This window comes from Panthera tigris, chromosome B3 (genome assembly GCF_018350195.1).
Source record: "Panthera tigris isolate Pti1 chromosome B3, P.tigris_Pti1_mat1.1, whole genome shotgun sequence".
NCBI lineage: Eukaryota > Metazoa > Chordata > Mammalia > Carnivora > Felidae > Panthera > Panthera tigris.
In genome coordinates, this window is record NC_056665.1 from 23,921,245 (window position 1) to 23,934,757 (window position 13,513).

Genomic DNA, 13,513 nt, shown 5'->3' on the forward strand with positions numbered 1-13,513 from the left:
TTGTACCTCTTAATCTCTTTAACCTGTTTAGCTCATCCCCCCCAACCCTCTCCTCTGGCAATCATCAGTTCTCTGTATTTATGAGACTATTTTTGTCTATGTGTGTGGGGTGTGTGTATATCTGTGTTCATTTCTTTTGCTTTTTGGATCACACATATAAGTGAAATCATATGGTATTTTTCTTCCTTTGATTTATTTCACTTATCATAATAACCTCTAGGTACATCTATGTTGTTGTGAATGGCTAGATTTCATTCTTTTTTACAACTGAGTAACATTCTATTGTATATGCATGCCACATCATCGTTATCCATTAATCTGCTTGATACATTAAAGAAAAAAAAAATTAGGGGCCTCTGGCTGGCTCAATCAGTAGAGAGTGAGACTACCGATCTCAGGTTGTAGGTGCAAACCACACATTGGGTGTAGAGATTACTTAAGAATAAAATCTTGTAAAAATTTTTACTATCTCTGTTGAAATTTTCACTTTGTTTATGCATTGCTCTCCTGACCTTGCCAAATATGTCTGTGATCATTATTTTGAACTCTCTTATCAGATAAATAACTTACCTTTTAATTAGATTTGTTAACATTAATTAGATTTATTAGAATAGTCTCTTCTAGATGAACCTCATTGATCAATTCAGCCTAAGTTCCTAGTTATCTTTCAAAGCTTTGTGATGTCCAAGCCTTCTTTGTGGCTCTCATTAGTTGTGGATGTAGCAAGACTCATTAGTGTCTGTACCAAAGGGGAGGATCACAATCAGCACCTAATTACAGGCTGATTAGAACCTTGCATCTTAGGCAGCAGGTGGGAAACTATATAATTAAACTCCTTCCAGAGGTTAACCTGTGATATGGACTTTTTTGTCTGTTCCGTTGGATGTGGGCCTGGATATATAGCCATTGGAGTGTGCTCCTAAACCATTAAAAACTACTTTGCTAAAGTCCTGTGGAACTTGTGAATGCAAGCCCTCTTGGCTGTTAGAGCCAGGTGATCTTGCGGCCTGTCCCTCAGGTGACTGCTACAAAAACTGGGGCACCAGATATCTGTAGAAAGTTCTTCCAGGGATATAATGGTAATTTGGTTTTATTATTGGAGTGGGATAAAGGGAGAAGGTGTGAGACATGTCCACCCACTTCCTTGTCCTCTGTGAAAGATTTCAGCCAGATCCTAGATATTTGCCAGATTAGAAGCCTGGCCCTCAGGCAGCAACTTTTATAGTATTCAGATAAACCTCTTATGGGAAAGCTAGGGAAATGGGCAATTTTATTTTCTCCTTATGAACTGATCTCTGATGGGATAGCCTCTTAGAAATTGCTTATTTGTTTGCTACAGGCCTGTGGGACTTGTGAATGGAAGCCCTTTTAGCTATGGAGTCAGACTGACCCTTCCTCAGTTCACAGCTATGAAAGCTCACTAGACTAGTGAGAGGAGGCAGTGGTGTCTACTTCCCAGTCTGTGGGAAAGATGATGGCCAACCCCTAGAGCATACTAAATTAGATGACTGGCCTTTAGGTGGCAGCTTTCAAATAATGCGGGGAAGTCTTTTTTCAGAGAAAGACTGTGAGATGGGCAATATTGCCTGTTCTCTCCTGGGCTGATTCCTGGATTGATAGCCCTGATGAATGCTTGCATGCCTGGTAAGAATTACTTCTTTGTTTGCTATACTCTTGTGAGGTTTTTGGATGCAAGCTTCCTTGGCTTTTAGAGCTAGGGGTTTTGTAAACCCAACCCTCTCTCTGGTGGGAGTCTTAAAAGTTGGGGTGCTAGATACAAGGTTCAAGCCCTTTGCTATTCAGGAAGAAGCTAGAAGTTGGGGGTTGCTTAATGATTGATTGTGTAGTGTTATCCTTGGGGTTTGTTTATGGTGACAGTGTGTCTCCGCCTGTACTACCTGTTTCCGTGTGGCGATTTTCTCATTTGTCCAATGTGTAGGAGTAGCTAGCTAGTTTCTAGATCTCTTTCAGAGGAAATTGCCCAATATATAGCTATACATTCAGTCTGTCCGAGAAAGGAGATAAGCTCAGGAGTCTCCCGAGTCACAATCTTGAGTGGTTCTCAATAGTTTGAATTGTGGTTCTCAGTCAACATTTTTGCCTTTGCTCTAACATTTTTTTCCAAATTCAAAGTATTTTCTTCAATAGTATTTTTAATAACGCAAGTTTATTTGACCTTGGTAAAATGCCTTACTTTAATGACAGTGTAAAAATATTTACTTCTGCCAGATCTTTTCCTCAGGTGTGAAATCATTATTCAGGAGTTGTATTTTAGTTCTTTGTGGACTTAGTCTTTCATATAAGGATTGCTTAACTTTAAAACAGAACTAAATTAAGAACATATAATTGTGGAATATCAGAGAAAATGTCATTAGCTACACAAATACATATGTCCTTCACTGTTTTTTTTTCTTTAAAGATATTTTAGTTTATTGATTTCCAATTTTTATTATGGTTATTTAAACATATTCTCTATTAGTTGAATGATTTTTGAGACTTGGTTTTTGGCCTAATATGTGGTTGATCTTGGTAAATATACCATAGAAAATTTGAACAAAAGTACAGTTGTTCTAAAATCCTTGGCTATAGTGTTTTATAAATGTCCATTAGGAGAGGGTTGGTGGTGTTCACATCTTCCATGACTGATATTTTATCTTGTACTATAAATTAATGAAAGAGTTGAAGTTAAATTCATCAGTTATGATTGTGAATTTGTGTTCTACTTCATTTCTTTTGGTTTCATTTCACATAATTTGAAACTTTTATTAGTCACAAACATTCATGATTATTAATGTATTCCTTATAATTTGACCCTCTTATATTATAAAATGTCTCTATCTCTGGTAACATAGTCTTGAAATTTATCTGAAATCAATACAGCCACTCTAGCCTTCTTATGCTTCCTGTTTGTATGGAAATCTTATCTTTTTTTTTTTTTAGCCTGTATGTTTATATGTAAAGTTTTGTCATTTTAGATGGCATATAGTTGGTATATGTTTTAAGTTTTAGAAGTTGGATTAGTTATTAAATTTACATTTAATTTTTGAAACAATAGATTAATGTCTACCATTTTTATCATTTATTTTTAAGTCTGAACTCTCCTGCATTGTCTCTCTCCTGTTTGTTTTTGTTGTTGTTGTTCTGTTTCCTCTTTCCTGCATTCTTTGGTTGTTTGAATTTCTTTTTCAGAATTCCATCTTCTTTTACCTTTTTAACTCTACCTCTTTATATATTTTAGGGGGTATTCTAATGATTAAGATATAGATATTTAATTGTTTGCAATATTTTGAGACTAAATCTTATATCACTTTACAAAACACAAGAATCTTGCAACCATATATGTCAATTTTCCTAGTCTCTGACCCTTTTTATGCCAGTTGTCAGATATCACATGTGCCATTAATCCTACAGCCAATGATAAAATTGTTCCAAGTAGGTATGTTTTTGAAAACATCATTTTCAAACAAAATTCAAAACATTTTCAAAACAAAAATTCTATTTATTTATTAACCAGTTCCAGTGGTCTTCTATCCTGAAGATCCATGTTGCCTGCTGTTATTATTATCTGCCTTCCCAATGAATTTTCTTTAGCACTAGCACTACTGGTGATAATTTTTCTGTTTTCTTCCATCTCATAGGTTTCTTCTATCTGAGAATGTCTTTATTTAGCATTAAAAATTTTTTTTAAGTTTGTTTAGTTTTGAGAGAGAGACAGTGAGCCAGGGAGGGGCAGAGAGAGGGGGAAACACAGAATCTGAAGCAGGCTCCAGGCTCTGCGCTCTCAGCACAGAGCCCAATGCAGGGCTTGAACTCAAGAACTGGAAGATCATAACCTGAACCGAAGTCGGATGCTCAATTGACTGAACCACCCAGGTGCCCCTTTATTTAGCATTTTTAAAGCATTCTTTAGTGAGGTATATTGTTACTGAATATATAATTATCGTTTGACTTTTTTATCCCTAGAATTTTAAAGATAATATTAAAGATAATACTGCATATTTTTTTAGTTTTTTATTTATTTGTTTTTTAACATTCACTTTTGAGAGAGAGAGACAGAGCATGTGTGGGGGAGGGGCAGAGAGAGAGTCCAGTTGCAGAATTGAAAGCAGGCTCCAGGCTCTGAGCTGTCAGCACAGAGCCCAACATGGGGCTCAAACCCATGAACTGTGAGGTCATGACCTGATCCAAAGTCAGACCCTTAACCAACTGAGCCACGCAGGCACCCCTGTTTTTTTTAATGTTTGTGTATTTTTGAGAGAGAGAAAGAGAGTGAGCATAGGTGGGAGAGGGGCAGACAGAGGAAGACACAGAATATGAAGCGGGGTCCAGGCTCTGAGCTTTCAGTGTGGAGCCGGCCGATGGGCTCAAACTCACAAACTGTGAGATCATGACCTGAGCTGAAGTGAGATGCTTAACCAATGAGCCACCTAGGTGCCCGTTGCATATTTTTTTCATTGAATATAACCACTTTCTTTGGATTGCAGAAACAAAACTTTGGCTAACAAAGCAGGATTTGATACTTTAACAAAGGGTATTTCTGAAGAGCTCTTAACAGTTTTATTTGTCTTCCTCTCTGTTTCTCTTTCACAGTTTTGATAAAATGAGCTCCTTTGGCAGGGAATACACAACGTTTTATATAATATAATCATACCATGTTTTTAAATGACTGGTTTAGCTTTCATATTTCCAGCGAAAAAGTAAGAGAGTGTGTGGATAATTATGTTAAGGAGAAAAGCCAAGAGAAAATGATTAGGGTGAATTGATGACAGAAATATCATTTCATTTAACTAATTGGTAACCCTACCATTATGGTCAAAGAATAGAAATATGGAATATTTTGTGTAGTATACACTGTTATTAACATTTTATGTGACTTCTCTTACTGTAGAATTAATCTTGAAATACCATCTTTTTATTGAAGATAAGTGGGACATAGGCATGTTACAACTTGTGAATTTGGGAAATATAAAATTTGATTTGAATGGCATTTTTTGTCACTTTGGCATGACTCCCACATGTCAACCCCATGACAATCATTCAAGAAAGTAAAGCTGTTGCAGTTTTTGCCATGCATACCATCAAAACATATGATTGTTCTATGATGTTATGAGAAATTTAGAAATAAAATTCCAGTGGACATGTAAGATAAATATTCCATGTTTTTGTGGAAACAAATGCTCAGTCTTGAGAAACACTATGATGTTGTTATGTCTTATGTTAATGATTCTTAAATTCTGCCCAATTCTACTTTTATCTCTCATCCATCTACCTATCGATTTATTTTCCATAATCTGTCTGTAGTATATCTCTTCCTATCAATAATCTATCATCCATCTTACTCCATCTTACTTGTTTACCTATCATCTATCTATGTATCTGCCTGTCTATATATCTTTTTTTAAATGTTTATTTATTTTGAGAGAGGGACAGAGAGATAGTGTGAGTGGTGGAGGGGCAGAGAGAGAGGGAGACACAGAATCCAGGCTCTAAGTGGTCAGCACAGAGCCTGATCCAGGGATCTAACTCATGAACTGTGAGATGCTAACCTGAGCTGAAGTCAGACACTCAACCCACTGAGCCACCTGGGCACCACTGCCTGTCTATGTATCTAATGGCAGGATGGATATATAGTTATAAGAGGCAGAAGAACATAGAAATGGAGGACCAAGGGAGTTACTTTGCATGTGTGTGGACAGTGGTAACAGTGGTCTCTTTGGTGATGATGTATAGAAAGAGAAAGCAAAAAGAGAGCATGACTACTGAGGGCCATTAAGTCAGAGACCTACCCAGAAAGAATTCTGGCCTTATTACCATACTTGATTTCAGAAAACCAGAACAAAGCTTCCTCATCCTATAAGCTGGAAATGGGAAAATATAAACTAAATATAATGACTCTGCTTTTCCAGCCTTCCTATACTTCCATATTTTAATAATCAAGTTTTAATTACTTGGAATTATTGCCTCAGTCTGTATTATACTAGACCATGAATTGGCAAATCTTTTCTGTAAAGGAGCAAATGACAGTTTTACTTTTTCAGGCTGTATAATCTCTGTTGCAATTAATCCATCCTGCTGTTGTAGTATGAAAGCAGACAAACACAGTGTGTAATTGAATAAGTGTTGCTGTATTCCAGTAAAACTTTACAACAGCAGCCTATAGGCTTGAATTACCAATTCCTGAACTATAGCATTGGTTAAACAAGAACCTGAATAATGATCAGATTAACTCAGACACATAGTAAAAATATCTAAGAATTACTTCTCCATTTTATTTTCATTAAAATTATTTTCCCTCCTTTGCCGTATTTTCTTCACAAGAGAGTCCTATGAGTGCTACATTCCACCATAATCTAAACAATGTAAAACCAGCACTGTATAAAGAATTAGAGTGACATGAACTCCTTTCCTGTTATAACCAATAAATTATATTTCAAAATTGAATGTATTTCTCTCATATTCCATCTGTAAGGTTGCCAAGGAATTTGTGACCAAAATCTTGCCTGATTTCTTTTCTCCTTCAGCATAGTTTGAATCAAAATGGTATCTCTGAGCTTCCTTCATTGTATCCAGCCTCCTTATACAATGACTTTAGTCTATTCTGATTTCATCTGAGCAGTTGTAATTGTTTCAGCATCCCAGAACAGGATTCATATATTCTAAATCTATTATTTAACCTAGTTTATAAAAACTTGAAATAGTCAACAGTACACGTCTTCCAAGTTTACTCTTGTTTTCTCATGTTAATTGCATGGAGGGTTTAGACGAGAAAAAGTCTCTAAAATCTGGTAACTTAAAATTACACTTGGGCTATTTCTGTTTTTGAAGTCAAATAAAACATATATTTACTTAAAATTTATATGACCAATTTTGTGTTAATATTCTATGCAAGCCTCACTCAGATAAGCATCCCAGTACATAATTGGGATATAGATAGGAATAATTCAGAAAAGAAAAGCATTGTGAATGGCCAGGAGCATATAATATGCTCAACCATACCAATCTTTATAATATATATGAAATAATTATAAATTATTATAAATATATAATAAAATTAAATGTGTTTTTGCACATACACACACACCCATAATGCAATAAGTCAACAATTGTCTTTTTTCACCTATCAGATTAAAAGGTATATTTGTTAACCAACCATGGAAAATTTGGCAGTCCTGGTGTTTTATAATCTTTCCAGAAGACAGTGGAAAATAGATGGAAATTAGCACATTTTGACTTACAATTTTATTTTTAAAAATTTACCTAAGTGTTCAAAGATGTATGTAAACTCAAGGATAATCATTACAGCCTTAGTTGTACTTGTAAAATTGTTAGTAACCTGTTTATCTAAAGTCATGATTTTAAGTAAATTAATGTTGATACATTTATCCAACTTGTTTATATTCTATTCTATCTGGTAATGTATGTTTAAATTAATTGGTTTGAAAACCCAGGCTTTATATACCCATTATTGAGTACCAAGTATGTTTGAGGCAATAACATTGTATTTCATTCTTGTAAAATGATATACAAATGTGATTGTGCAGATATGGTCAATAAACCAATTTTATAGGAAGAATATTTTAAAATGTTGATAATGAGTTCTGGTCATTATTTTGCTATTTCATTTTTGTGTTTGTGTGTGTGCGTGTGTGTGATTTCAAATACACGTATTTCAATTACAAATAGCATTTATTGAGTTCTTAGTGTAGGTACCAAATGCCAAGATAAATGCTTTCATGAACTATCTCAATTAATTCTAATAGTAATTGTACAGATATTTATTACTTTTTAAAAAATAAAATAGAAACAGTCTGTGCTAGAAACTGAGTCTGATTGTGTAAATAGGTTGTGTTTGATTATGTGATTCATACTATTACTTTCAACTTAAAAAAAAAAACCCCACAACCCTATGGTATAACAGCCATTGGAAGATAATTAAAAGTGCTTGTATTTTGCCTAACCCATTGAGTAAAACAATGTTTTGGGGAAGAATGCATATTTCTGAGGTTATATTCATTCTCCCTGTGTTTTTAAGGTCAGAGCCATAAGAATTTTCCAGTGCAATTCCTCATGCTAAAAAGTATAAGTATTGAGATATTGTAAGAATAGGAGAAAATTATGCCAAGATACTGGTTTGTGGAAAATTCCATGGTGTAAAGCTACAGACAATGATCTCTGGAAATATGGGGAGGCAGTGCTTAGGAGATGGGATACTGTCTTCCTCAGCAGAAACCACTTCATAGATAGAGCTCTGGGATCCCATGGGAGCACAGTTCAAAGTACAAACCAATGGCCAACAGGAGGAGTGTCACTAAATGGAAGAAACCACCTTTGGAAGAGATATAATGATAGGCAATATCCAAACATAAATACTGCAGATAGTAGGGGGAAAGCCAGTGAGGATCTCAGAGTGAAGACACAATCCCCAACTGATAGAAACTTAAATGTTATAATCTCATATTGGAATATTTTGTGTGTGTAATTTATGACCATATAGTCTGGATTCTAAACTATCTCCTTTGACTATATGTTTCATAATCAGTTCACTTTCCCCCAGTTATCTCCATTCATTCTAACCCTTTTCTGAAGCGCACACTTTGTGTTTTGCAAGTATAATTATCAACTCATAGCTAATAGGTAAAATGTTGGCCAAAATAATAAAGAGAATTGTGACAAATTCTGCCTGACTATGCCACAACAGTGGCTAGATTATGTTTAGAAAAATTGGTTTATAGTTTCTAACTTTGCCTTTTTATCTTCTGGTATTTTGAGGGGGAAATGGACTATTTAAGATACTCCCAGTTGGGGCTCTGGAACATCGTGGAAACCAAAGGAGGAGTAGAAGTACAGAAGGAGAAAGCTTTCATAGATGGGTAAGGCTGCGTCTGTTGAAGAGGACTGCTGGACACAGCAGTGAGCCATCTCTGGTTTTGACTGATAAAATTCAGAGATGTGTGAACATGTAAAATCTCTTTAAGAATGAAAAGAACTGGTTAATAATAATGATGTTTATAACATTAATCTGAATGAACGAGTGAATGAATGGATAAGTAGTGTAGAAACTGAAGTCCCATTAGACATAAAGTTGTAATAAATGTGGTAGAAGTGATATAAAATATTTGGGAATGATCATAATAATTGTTTCAACCAGGAAACATCAAAGGATGCTAAAATTTCTTGGAGAAAGTTTGAGGAGAAACAAGATACTTTTATAGATTGTTATTATCTCCTCCATGATATACTTATTATTTACAAAGAGAAGATAACCAGGTTCTCCACCACTAAGTTGACACTACCTGAATTAAGTAAGAGATAAAAGATAATACCATCAGTGATGGAATCATCTGGCATCACTATAGGAAGCACCTAGAAGAACGTAGCCTTATTTCTGTAGTATCTCAGACAAAAGTGAATAAATGTGAATCAACTCTGGAGAACATATTAGATTCAGCTGGCATGACATTATACAAAACAAAAAACCCCTCCACAAAAACACTGGGATTTAGTCTTTAAACATAATATCTAGATTAAGTTAGACTAAATAGATATGAAAACTGAATACAATATTGATTCAGGATTTCTATAAAAGACATTAAAGGGAAACTGGAAAAATTCTAAAAAAGTTCATAAATAGATTATAGTATTATATAAGGCAGATATTAATTACCAACTTTGATAACAATACTGTAGCTATGTAGTAGAAAATCCTTGTTTTGAAGAAATTAAAATGATTTAGGGGATAAAAGCGAATCATAGCTTGCAATGTATTTGGTCCAAATGCAGGTGCATACAGGTATTACTTAGCAAAGTTCAGCCATGTTGATCAGGTATCAGATACCCATTCCTTTTTTATGGATGAGCAATATCCCATTGTATGGATATATCAGATTTTGCTTATCTATTTATCATTTAGTGGATATTTGCATTTCCCCTTTTTGTTTATTATGAACAACTTTGCTATGAACATTTGTATAGAGGCTTTTGTATACACGTATTTTTTTAAATTATTTTTTAGGGGTGAAAATATGGTAAATCTATGTTACTATTTTGAGGAACTGCCTGACCAGGACTTTTAATATCATATTTGTTGCATCTGTGCACAGTTAATATTCTGTTGAATATTGGTGGAAATTCTTATTGTAGACATAATTAATTAAATTGAATAAGTTTGATATACACAGTTGAAGTCTATTTCCTCACACTTTGTTTATTCAATGGGTGTATATGTTTTTCATCGTTGCACATTTTTGCTTTTGTATTCTCAGGTTTAAATGTTATGGAATCAATGTAGGTTTGAATAAAAAGCATTTCCTTGCCTTATAACATTAAGATATAGAACAGGTATCTAGAAAAAAATGAATTAAATAATACTCAAGGATAGTAGGGATTGTTCAGAGGAGTAGTATTTTGCCACAGAAATTATACTGGTTTTCTTCATAATATTCATGTAGAACTGCAATGAAAAACTTCCTCTTGTGGGCTTCATCGTTGATGTGGTGCATCAACCAAGTGGTTCAGTATGTTTTAGGGTTATTTTATGTTACATTATATATGTTTTTTAGTGTGATTTCATGAATGACTTCAGGGTCTATCCTTTCTCACAAGCATCAAGTGAAAAGTGTCCTTTTGAATGATAATGCTTGGATTGTACATTCATACATTGTGAAAAATCTGAAGAAAATGAAAAACAAAGTCACTGTTGGTGAAAGGTACACTGTTTCTTTTCTAAACAGACGAGGGTGGTCTTCTACTTACTATTTTAGAGCTAGCCTGCAATTTTGATGAGTTTGAATTATACCACTCTTGTATGTATTAAACATTTAATCTATGAATATCTTGTTCGTTGGTTAAATGGTGTTCCTGTGCATATGTGCCTGCTAATAAATATACAGGTTTAATACACAGGAGTGTGCAGTGGGTATTATGAACACTAGTCCCAGTGTTCTGTCCCAGACTGTTTTCAAGTTTATATTTGTACTTGTTATGTAATTTATTTTTATTTTACCTACATTAAATTTCATTTTTTGTCATGTGCAGTTATATGGGTTGTGACAAATTAATAGTATATAAAACACCATAATTTTGATATGGAGGGGTTCCATTGCCCCTAAAATCCTCTTTGTCGACACTCTGTAGTCAACCCTCATTTGACTCCATAATCTCTTACAACACTGTTTTTATAGTTTTGCCTTTAACAAAATGTCACTCAAGTAGAATCAAACAGGGACACCTCGGTGTTAAGCATCTGACTTCAGTTCAGGTCATGATCTTGGGATCTGTGAGTTCAAGCCCTGCATCAGGCTCTGTGCTAACAGCTCGGAGCCTGGAGCCTGCTTCGGATTCTGTGTATCCCTCTCTGACCCTCCCCTGCTCTTGCCTCTGTCTATGTCTTTCCCTCAAAAGTAAATAAACATTAAAAAAATGTTTTTAAGTAAATGGAATGAAATGTTGTATAGCCTCTGAAGTCCAGCTCCTGTTCCTAACACTTCGAGTTCCCCAGTTCACTTGAATTTATCCTTCAAAGACCTCTGCTAGCCTATCCATGAATTCCCAGGATTGCATTCTCTGTTAAATAAGGATCAGCCATGCTTATTCCATATTAGTCCTCTTATGTCTTGCCTTTATGATGTTCTTTTCCATTTGTTTTTTATAATTTCCATTATCTTATGAAATTTTCCATCTGTTATTTTTATTCTTACCATTGTTTCATCAGTTTTTGTGTTGTTTGTAATAGATTTTCAAAGTTCTTATCTATTACTTCCCAAATATAAGGCTCACAACACCCTTGTCATGTGCTCTTCATTTTACCCACCAAAGAGCATTTTCATCAAGTCTTTATTTGGTAGAATATAATTTTAGAATTTCTCAAAGAGAAAATTGCTGTGGCACTAATTTCCATAGTAGAGAGGATTGTTGACTATTTACAGAGTGAATAATTCAAAGAGGAAATAAGTGAAGAAATGAGATGGCAAAGATGGCAAAGGACCAAGCAGCTGTGATTTATGTGGCAAGTGTTAGAAGTGTGGGGATGCATTATGGTGATCACTACAGAATCGATGAATTTCATGTATTTTATGATCTTATTTATATTATTTGTGGTGTTTTGCTGCAGGTCAAAGACTGGAACAACTTACCATACTTCAGGGAAAAGAGATGAACAGCTGTTCTGATGCTTTTGAAATCACACAGGATTTGTGGCCAGTGATGTCAGAAATTCGGGATTCTAGGCTCATTATTTCAGAGGCCCAAGGTAGAATATTTTTATAATAGGCTTCTCCCCCACAAGTGCCTAGTTTCTTAAATATTCATTATTGTTAATTTCCCTCATTAAGCAAAAAAAATCTCTTTGAAGTAACCTGAATAATCTCAGGGAATCATTGATATATATGCAAATTATCTTGTAGAGATAATTAAATGTGCCAAAATATTTATTTATCTTTTTATTATTGGAAAATCAAGAGTATTTTCCAAATGTTTCTACTCATATTCTACTATAATCACACCTTTTTTGCTACCACATTTGTAAATACTTCCCCATTACTCCTTGAAATTTCAGTTGACAATTTTTTTTTATTTTCCCAATAGATTTTATGTAATTTTATTAGAAAAGTCATATGCTTTTTTTGCCCTGTGTACATTAGAGTTCAATTATTTAGATACTAAATAAACTATCCATTACACATTTACTTTATAATTCAGTAGATAAGACTGAAGAAAATAAGCCTGGCTATGGAAATGCTTATTTGTTTGGGAGGATGTTTGTCTGGATCAATGATGAGCACAATTGTCTGAGGATGCTGAGGGACTCATTCCAGATGTCAATCTGAGGTCCAGATGAGTGGCCCTCTAATAGGACAAATAAGACTCTCAGAGCCTGGCTGTATTTGATGATCCTAAGTGACAACACAATACCACTGTGAGCATGCCTTTTATTTCTTTTGGTGCAGGGCATTAGCCTTCTATCTCATGAAGCAGTATGAAACTTTAGATATACTGTATGACCCAAAACTTGCTTCATTTTGTTCACTTTGAATGGAGAGTTGTACGTAGGTATTAGTATATAGGAAATATGTTCTTAAGTAATAAATGAGGAAACAAAAGAAAGGTTGAATTAAGAGGTCAAGCAACTGTGACGAGTACTGAAAGTTTCACTAGTGTTGGCTGAAAGAAGGGAACACTGCATACCTATATTAAATATTGACAATGGAATCAATTTTAGTGTTTGTTATTTTTCACTGTAGAAATTTTTCAGAGACTGTGTCTTTGCTTTTCTTTCTGTCATGTTTTTCTGAGTTAGACGGGGTGGAATGAAGTCCTCCACTTCTAAGAAGAGCAGTGAGTAACTATACCAGCTTTCTTTAAATTCATATGTCATGTGATCTGTGCCATACCCTAAGGTCTCTGTGTTCATCTTTTCAATGACTTTCTGGAGAATATTTTCATTATGTGTCCTTTTATTTGGTGAGTGTATCCACCCTCATTTCCAAATTGTAAATTTTACTTTATCAGAGTTTTG

General features: G+C 34.5%; 1 non-coding gene across 1 annotated transcript; it reads left to right on the forward strand.

Moving 5' to 3' along the window:
• The first annotated feature begins 12,762 nt into the window (after positions 1-12,762).
• LOC122239998 lies at positions 12,763-12,829 on the forward strand. Its single transcript, XR_006219381.1, has one exon. It is a non-coding gene; the product is annotated as a small nucleolar RNA SNORD109A (small nucleolar RNA).
• The last annotated feature ends 684 nt before the right edge of the window (positions 12,830-13,513 follow it).